This window comes from Schistocerca gregaria, chromosome 4, assembly GCF_023897955.1.
Source record: "Schistocerca gregaria isolate iqSchGreg1 chromosome 4, iqSchGreg1.2, whole genome shotgun sequence".
NCBI lineage: Eukaryota > Metazoa > Arthropoda > Insecta > Orthoptera > Acrididae > Schistocerca > Schistocerca gregaria.
Genome location: NC_064923.1, coordinates 105,576,745 through 105,585,693, shown reverse-complemented (window position 1 = coordinate 105,585,693; position 8,949 = coordinate 105,576,745). Strand labels below are relative to the sequence as shown.

The 8,949-nt window shown below is 46.0% G+C and overlaps 1 pseudogene; it reads right to left on the bottom strand.

Moving 5' to 3' along the window:
* Positions 1–5,794: 5,794 nt before the first annotated feature.
* LOC126268275 (5S ribosomal RNA) lies at positions 5,795–5,912 on the bottom strand (annotated as a pseudogene).
* Between the last annotated feature and the right edge of the window lie 3,037 nt (positions 5,913–8,949).

Genomic DNA, 8,949 nt, shown 5'->3' with positions numbered 1-8,949 from the left:
TGTGTCCCATCTTTCGTGCGCCGAGTGACACCACGTTCAAACTCACTTAAATCGGGATAACCTGCCATTGCAGGGGAAGTAATCGATCTATCAACTGCGCCAGACGCTTCTCGTCTTATACGAGGTGCATTCAAGATCTAAGGCCTCCGATTTTTTTCCTCCGAACTGGAAAGAGATAGAAACATGCGCATTGTTTTAAAATGAGGCCGCGTTCATTGTCAATACTTCCCACAGATGGCAGCACCGTACGGCAGATGGAATTTTACCACCAGCGGCCAGAATGAGAACTGTTTTAAATACTTAAAACGGCGACGTTTTCCTTACTTGAACAGCTTGCAACCATTCGTTTTCTGATTTGTGTGGTGTGAAAGCAGTTGAAATTCATCGACAGTTGAAGGAGACATGTGGTGTTGGAGTTATGGATATGTCAAAGTGCGTTCGTGGGTGCGACAGTTTAATGAAGGCAGAACATCGTGTGACAACAAACCGAAACAACATCGGTCTCGCACAAGCCGGTCTGACGACATGTGCGAGAAAGTGAAGAGAATTGTTTTGGGGGATCGCCGAATGACTGTTGAACAGATCGACTCCAGAGTTGGCATTTCTGTGGGTCCTGTGCACACAATCCTGCATGACGACCTGAAAATGCGAAAAGTGTCATCCAGGTGGGTGCCACGAATGCTGACGGACCACCACATAGCTCCCTGTGTGGCACGTTGACGCGCAACGACATCATGAATGTGACTTTCGTTTCGTCGGTTGTGACAATGGATGAGACGTGGATGCCATTTTTCTATCCAGAAACAAAACGCCAGTCAGCTCAATGGAAGCACACAGATTCACCGCCACCAAAAAAATTTCGCGTAACCGCCAGTGCTGAAAAAATGATGGTGTCCATGTTCTGGGACAGCGAGAGCGTAATCCTTACCCATTGCGTTCCAAAGGGCACTACGGTAACAGGTGCATCCTACGAAAATGTTTTGAAGAACAAATTCCTTCGTGCACTGCAACAAAAACGTCCGGAAAGGGCTGCGCGTGTGCTGTCTCACCAAGACAACGCACCCACACATCGAGCTAACGTTCCGCAACAGTTTCTGTGGTGTCACCGCCAGACACCAAACTTGCTACGTGGCAGGATTTAAATCGGCCGCGGTCCGGTAGTATACGTCGGACCCGCGTGTCGCCACTATCAGTGATTGAAGACCGAGCGCCGCCACACGGCAGGTCTAGAGAGACTTCCTAGCACTCGCCCCAGGTTGTACAGCCGACTTTGCTAGCGATGGTTCATGACTTCTACGCTCTCATTTGCCGAGATGATAGTTAGCATAGCCTTCAGCTACGTTATTTGCTACGACCTAACAAGGCGCCATGATCAGGTTCTATTGATATTGTAAATCATGTACCATCAAGAGCGACGTTCGTCATTAATGGATTAAAGTTAAGTATTCCACCAGCTACGCCCGTTTTCTCAGTTATAATTCTCTTGTCATGTTCCAGACCTCACACTAGCCTGCGTGAGCTAAAACGCGTGCATTTCGGCCTCCTGTAGTAACACAGTGTTGGCTCTCCTGCCAACCACAACAATTTCTTCGTGATAACAACTTTGAAGTGATTCCTCATGCTCCCTACTCACCTGATCTGGCTCCTAGTGACTTTTGGCTTTTTCCAATAATGAAAGGCACTCTCCGTGAACGCAAATTCACCAGCCGTGCTGCTATTGCCTCAGCGATTTTCCAGTGGTCAAAACAGACTCCTAATGAAGCCTTCGCCGCTGCCATGGAATCATGACGTCAGCGTTGTGAAAAATGTGTACGTCTGCAGGGCGATTACGTCGAAAAGTAACGCCCATTTCATCGCTTTCGGGTGAGTAGTTAATTAGAAAAAAAAAGCGGAGGCCTTAGAACTTGAATGTACCTCGTATAGGTGTTGCCGAGCGCTCAGACGTATTTTGCCTGTTTACATATCTCTGTATTTGAATACACTTACCTACACCAGTTTCCTTAGCGCTTCAGTACGATGGGACCAAAATGGCGACCACCAGCAAGCTGGGCGTACTGTCGCTGTACAGTGCCTTACTCCCCCTTAGATTAACTGATGGCAGAGATGGCGGAGAGGGCACCCGGCCAGGGTGGTCAAACAAACATGATTTTGCCAGATCATGAAAACAGCTGACCCTATCCGGATGGATGGACACTATAAGCTGCAGAGAGAGCAATGGAGCTGTCATGCTCTGGAAGTGGCGCCCTGTCGTGCAGCAACCTGTTTTGTAGCGGTCCGGCCGCAGCAGTGAAGCTCGTGGCGACAGTCGCAGAAGAAACCCTACCCCCTCTTAGTTCCCCGTCCCCCTCCCCCACCAACCACCCGCCCACCTCCCGCAGCAGTTGTGCTGCCCGCAGGCACCCCTGGACGCACAACTTGTGCTTCGCCGGCTCTCGAGCTGTTGTTAATTACCCAGACTGCCACCGCAGCGTCTCCCCCACAGAGCGCTCCTTGTCCCCGGCGTAATGACTTGTAGTCGCGCAAGTGAGGTAATGGTACGATGACGTGCATTACATTTCCGCACGTCTCGAGACGTGGAGTCGTGTAATAGAAGACGAGTACACTCGAACTGAAGGAAAAGTCAGAATCTAGCTAAAACGAGGTTTAACGTAACACTCATTTTCGACCTATGTTGTATCTGTATCGGTATTTCTATGTCAGTTTGTAGTGTTGCTTATGTAGAGTGTTGTGTCTATCAAGAAAATTCTTTGACTATGTATACATGATTCAGTTAATGGAAATTTTGAACGATGTTGTTTAAATTATGCTTCCGAATTGAAATAACGACTGGAATGATTGTTCTAGGATGTCTTGACTGTAAATGACTTGATCCATAGTTCGGGAACGTAGGCTTGAATGTAAAAGGTGTGGGGAGGCCCCGCTGCTATGGAAGTAGTCAGACGGAGTGGAAAAGGTGTGGTTGGCGCGCAACTGGCAACTCGTCTTTGTGACGGGTAAGGAGTCTGGACTGGGCAGTGGCGGAACATTGTGGCTCATATTCGTGGCGTGTTGAGGCCAGAAGAACTTATGAGCAGTATTTATGACCCTCGGATGCTGTATTTGGTGATAATATGATCATGGCATGGTTTTTGGCCCTATAGAAATATAATTCCGACGCCAAGAAGATCAGCAATAGGGCGTGGGCAACAGTACTGCCATGACTGCATCGCCACAAGGGTAACAGCCTCTGAAATTACGCCACCAGTACCATCAGCCTTCCACAAAATCGTTCATATTTTGCACTCTGTAAACGGAGCAGGTATTTGGAAAATTTGGTTGATTTTAATAATAATCGCGGTGTTGCTAAAACTCTATCTTACACCTGCGATTATCTCAAATTACAAACCAGGAAAAAAATCCCATCGTAGTGAAAATTCCGAGTGTCCTTATTTATTATGAAAAGTCTTATTCGGCAGCTATAAAAATAATTGTGATTGCATCCTAATGTGTGGAGTTATGGTGTTTAAAGTTCAGTTTTATAATTTGAGAAATACTCTACTTCCAGTAAAATTGTAGATCAATCTACAGGTATTTTCCTAAGCAATGTGCCTCACTTGAAAGGCTGCCTGAAAATGGTAAACTTAATCATAAATGAAAAAAGATTATTAATTGTTGCATTTATGCACTTTCATTAGAATTACGAAGTTTTATCGGTGTTCATTTAATGAGAAAGTGTTTAAACTTGAATTTAATGTTGTGTTGGCGTTTAAACAGCTAATAATATTGTCAATAGGTTGAAAGTGTGGTGTCACCGCCAGACACCACACTTGCTAGGTGGTAGCCTTCAAATCGGCCGCGGTCCGGTAGTATAAGTCGAACCCGCTTGTCGCCACTATCAATGATTGCAGACCGAGCGCCGCCACACGGCAGGTCTAGAGAGACTTCCTAGCACTCGCCCCAGTTGTACAGGCGACTTTGCTAGCGATGGTTCACTGACTTCTACGCTCTCATTTGCCGAGACGATAGTTAGCATAGCCTTCAGCTAAGTTATTTGCTACGACCTAGCAAGGCGCCAGTATCCGTACTATTGATATTGTGAATCATGTACCATAAAGAGCGACGTTCTCCAAGAATGGATTAAAGTTAAGTATTCCATCAGCTACGTCCGTTTTTCTCAGTTCTAATTCCCTTGTTATGTCCCAGACCTCACGACAACCTGCGTGAGCTGAGACGCGTGCATTTCGGCCTCCTTTAACCACACGGTTGGCTCTCCTGACAACCACAACCATGGCGACGAGGCAAAACCGCGTTCTTATCGATATTGCCCTGATTTACTTGTGTAATGGCTTCGCCACAATCTCCAGATGTACTGTCCGAATTTTACAGAATCAGCAGACGCAGGCCTTACTGGATGCCCTTGGACAGCTCGTCCAGGGTCAACGTGCGATGCAAAACGATGCGGCAGCGATTTGTTCGGTAAACTGTTACATACAGTTCATTTAAGGTGCGTGTTGTTGAGAGGGATATGTTACGATTTGCTATCTCATTGGTCATTTGTGTATGTGATTTTCAAGTTAGTAGTACATTTATTTGCAAGGTCAGGTTACTGTGTTGTAGTGTGAAATGGTATAAAGAAATAGCTTAGTGCATATGTCAAGGAAGTATAGGTTAGCCTTAGCACTGCGTGTTGCTTTATTATATTGCTTGACACAACAATGTCTAATTAGGCTGGCGACCGATATTAATACCTAATGTTACAACTTGCTTTTGTGCTGGGAGAACTTCTGTTCCTTGACCCACTTGTTTACTGTTTATTATACTCTGCTGGAGTTCTTCGGAAACGAATCCCAGTTTAATTCTTCTGTTTCCCGTAGGTTGTCTCATGGTCAACTTTCTCAAAAATTCCACGCAGAGGTGTAGCGTTGGCATGAATTGCCGTTAAAGGTAAGAAATGTTACCATTACACTAACATACCCTGAAGTTACTCGAATCATCCGAAGCTTAATTTTGCATCCTAATATAGCGCAGGAATGGAAATCGTATAATCATTGGCCTGTGTACTTGTGAGTGCACATGTAGGACCATTATATTGCACATCGTCGACTATGAATCAGTACAGGGATGGGTAAAATAAACCTGACCCAAAACACACACGGCCTGACAAAAAGGTGAGGTAGCATGAAGATATGGTCGGATGTTTTGTCGTACGAAATTACAGTCGCCTGCACAACGACGCGTACTTTTGTTTGTGCCGGCCGCGATGGTCTCGCGGTTCTAGGCGCGCAGTCCGGAACCGTGCGGCTGCTACGGTTGCAGGTTCAAATCCTGCCTTGGGCATGGATGTGTGTGATGTCCTTAGGTTAGTTAGGTTTAAGTAGTTCTAAGTTCTAGGGGACTGATGGCCACAGCTGTTAAGTCCCATAGTGCTCAGAGCCATTTGAAACATTTGAACTTTTGTTTGTACTGGTAGGAGCTCGAGTGAAACTATAATACGTCAAGCATATATTTGTTCACTTTATTAGAACATAGATATAAAGAGTTACTTAACTCTGTATAATCCATTTGCACAGAAATGTTATCAATACTGAAAAATATCTTGATGTAGACAAGTTTACAAGACTCTTCACTTGCACCATAACTGACATTGAACTCCGTCTTCAGACTACAAGTGGCCCATCGGGACTATCCGACCGCCGTGTCATCCTCAATAAGGATGCGGTTAAGAGGGGCGTGTGGTCAGCACCCACCGGAGCCGCTACTATTCGGCCGAGTAGCGCCTCAGTTGGTATCACGGGGCTGAGTGCACCCCGAAAAATGGCAACAGCGCATGGCGGCCCGGATGGTCATCCATCCAAGTGCCGGCCACGCCCGACAGTGCTTAACTTCGGTGATCTGACGGGAACCGGTGTATACACTGCAGCAAGACCGTTGCCATAACTGGCATAATTTTCACAATAATCTTCGGCATGAGAGAATCAACACATTCACGGCCTATCTAAAACGATGGTATCGTCTTGATTGTCGGCTGAGAACTCAGGCGAGCGTTACACTTCTAAGTGTTAATTAGAACGTCGGTTGCGGCGGCGTAGTTATGAAGCTCTAGAAGGCCTGACTACGCTGGCGTTCCTAGTTCGTTGGTGCGGCGTTCAGCAACTTTACCGTCGTTTCCTTGCGAGGTGCAAACCTTGCTTGCCACTCTGAACTTTGGACGACCCACAGATATCAATGCAACTTCTTACATGTACTCATCACTGGGCGGTGTGTAAATGATTACAGAGTTGCAATTTTTCGTGACTGATAGAACGGCCACAAGAATTCATTGGTATCGTTCGTGTGTAGTGTTGTTACCAGGTATGGTAGGGTATAGATGAGGTCTGAAAAGTGCAGATGTTGAGCAACCATTAAGAAAGATACGGAGATGCTACGTACTTGTGCGAGCGTTGAAAGTACCTGAAAATTTGAAGAGGTCTCATTGCGGGTTTCTATTCCAAAGGCTGGTTGACTCGTGCAGTAGATATGGGGGTCATCTGCATTTAAGAATGGCCTGATACTAGACTGCATGAGAATGTGAGGATTGGAATAAAAGTAGCCGAGTTTCCGATCAAGCACACCGGACGATGGTCACAAGGGAAGATCGCCATTTTGTTCACTAAACACATCACAAATCCTTCACATCTGCGCCCGTCATCCTAGAACAAGTAACTCCCTCCCTGCAACACACTTTTTCTCCATGCAATATTTGTAAAAGATTAGCAGCAGCCAAAATAGGTAATTATTGTTGCATGCGTAGGCTGCCATTAATACCACAACACTGTTATGCAACTGATTCCCAAACTGGTCACCATAACCTGCAGCAAAGTGAGCAGAAGGCTGCCAGAAGCTGTAAGGGGTCGAGGTCACATGACGGAAGTCCCCATCCTAGAACTAAAGTGAGTTTGGTTGCTGCACAGCAGATCTAGCCCTGCTGCCTGCTCCCAGGGCTGGAACAGCGTCGATGCACCTTAGTACAGGTACGTGGACAAATTCGTCACGGTGCTGACCTTGATTACAGCATGTTTGCACCATACACTACACCACATCCATGGCCTATATGATCGAACTGATGACCTGTAACTACGTGAGCACAGGCCGAGTGGCCATAAATGGCACTCACTGCACAGTACCGGTCGTCGTCAGGAAGCAGCACTGAGAAGAACTCACCAGTAGTCGGTCCTATGTGGGTCATCCAGTCTCATCTATATTACACAGATTGACTGTTTCAAAGGTTCTTGACAGGATAGTTTATAAATTATGAACGAAAACACACACGACAATAGTCTATAATATATATTATTTATTTCATCAGGTACAAAGACATACATGCGGTGTAATGAATTTTTGTAGGCTCAGTGACTTTAACCTAGTGTACCTACAGAGTATCTCTATCTCTACAGATAAAATATGTTAATGTTGTATTTAGGAAAAAAACGGGAGGAAACATTTCAGTATAATGTGATTTAAGGTTATGTAAGTAAGATGAAATATTCGTACGAGACCCATTAACAAATTAGGTGTCCGAAAGAACACAAAACATATAGATAATTAAGGTGAGGCTAACTAATGATTCGTTAAGCGCATATGCACACCACGCTCGAAGTCTTATGGGAATCGGCGAGACGCCGCGACTAATGAGAATAATGGGCAGTGACAGTACGTCAGTAATTTGGGGATATGTTGAGAATGTCGGTCTGATGGGAGGGATGCTATGGTAGTCCGTGCGGTGGCGTACTGTGTCCGAATGGCTTGGTGGTCTGATCATGTGACTAGTGTGCAATCGCCTTCCGGCCTTGGTTGTGTGCGGACCGGCTCTGCACACCGGGCAGCGCTCCGCTGAAAGAGTTCTACACCGTCCATCAGTGTTATACCGCATGATGCATGATATTGCGGCGGAGTAACGCTTAAATTAACATTCCAAGCAGAACATGCACAACCACGCGCTTATGAAGTCGGTCCCACGAGAAGGGATCAGTATCTACTTCTCTATCGCCGTCTGTACTGTCTATACTAAAATGACGTAGTATATGTTGAAGTAGTTCGCCGAAGCACACACGGAGTAAGCTTTAAGCATTCTGATGGACATATCGGGGAGGTGAGAGTAGACCACGCTGCATTCGGCCTTCAAGCAATTCAGGTGTTTGAGTTCCCTTTCCAAGTCCAGAAGACGCGGTCGTCGAAACCTTGTAATCCTACGGCAATGTTTTGGGTCTCATCGCGGAAAAATCACAGATGTAACATCAAGCGCCGGCATCTCGGCCTGTAACATTCTACATCTACATCTACATCCACACTCCGCAAGCCACCTGACGGAGTGTGGCAGAAGGTACCTTGAGTACCTCTATCGGTTCTCCCTTCTATTCTAGTATCGTATTGTTCGTGGGAAGAAGGATTGTCGGTATCCTTCTGTGTTGGCTCTAATCTCTCTGATTTTATCCTCATGGTCTCTTCGCGAGATATACGTAGGAAGGAGCAATATACTGCTTGACTCTTCGGTGAAGGTATGATCCGAAACTTAAACAAAAGCCCGTACCGAGCTACTGAGCGTCTCTGCTGCTGAGTCTTCCACTGGAGTTTATCTATCATCTGCGTAACGCTTTCGCGATTACTAAATGATCCTGTAACGAAGCGCGCTGCTCTCCGTGGGATCTTCCCTATCTCTTCCATCAACCCTATCTGGTACGGATCCCACATTGCTGAGCAGTATTCAAGCAGTGGGCGAACAAGTGTACTGTAACCTATTTTTTTTTTTTTTTTTTGCTTTCGGATTGCTTTTCCTTAGGATTCTTCCAGATAGAGCTGTGAGACGACTTCAGCCAATACTGCGTCCCTGCTCGAAGAGAATATAAGCGCCGCGCCGCCTGTCCGCTTCCGGAGTGGAAGAAGAGCCATCATACAAACGCTACAGCAGTGACGTATGAAAGGTTTTTTTTATAA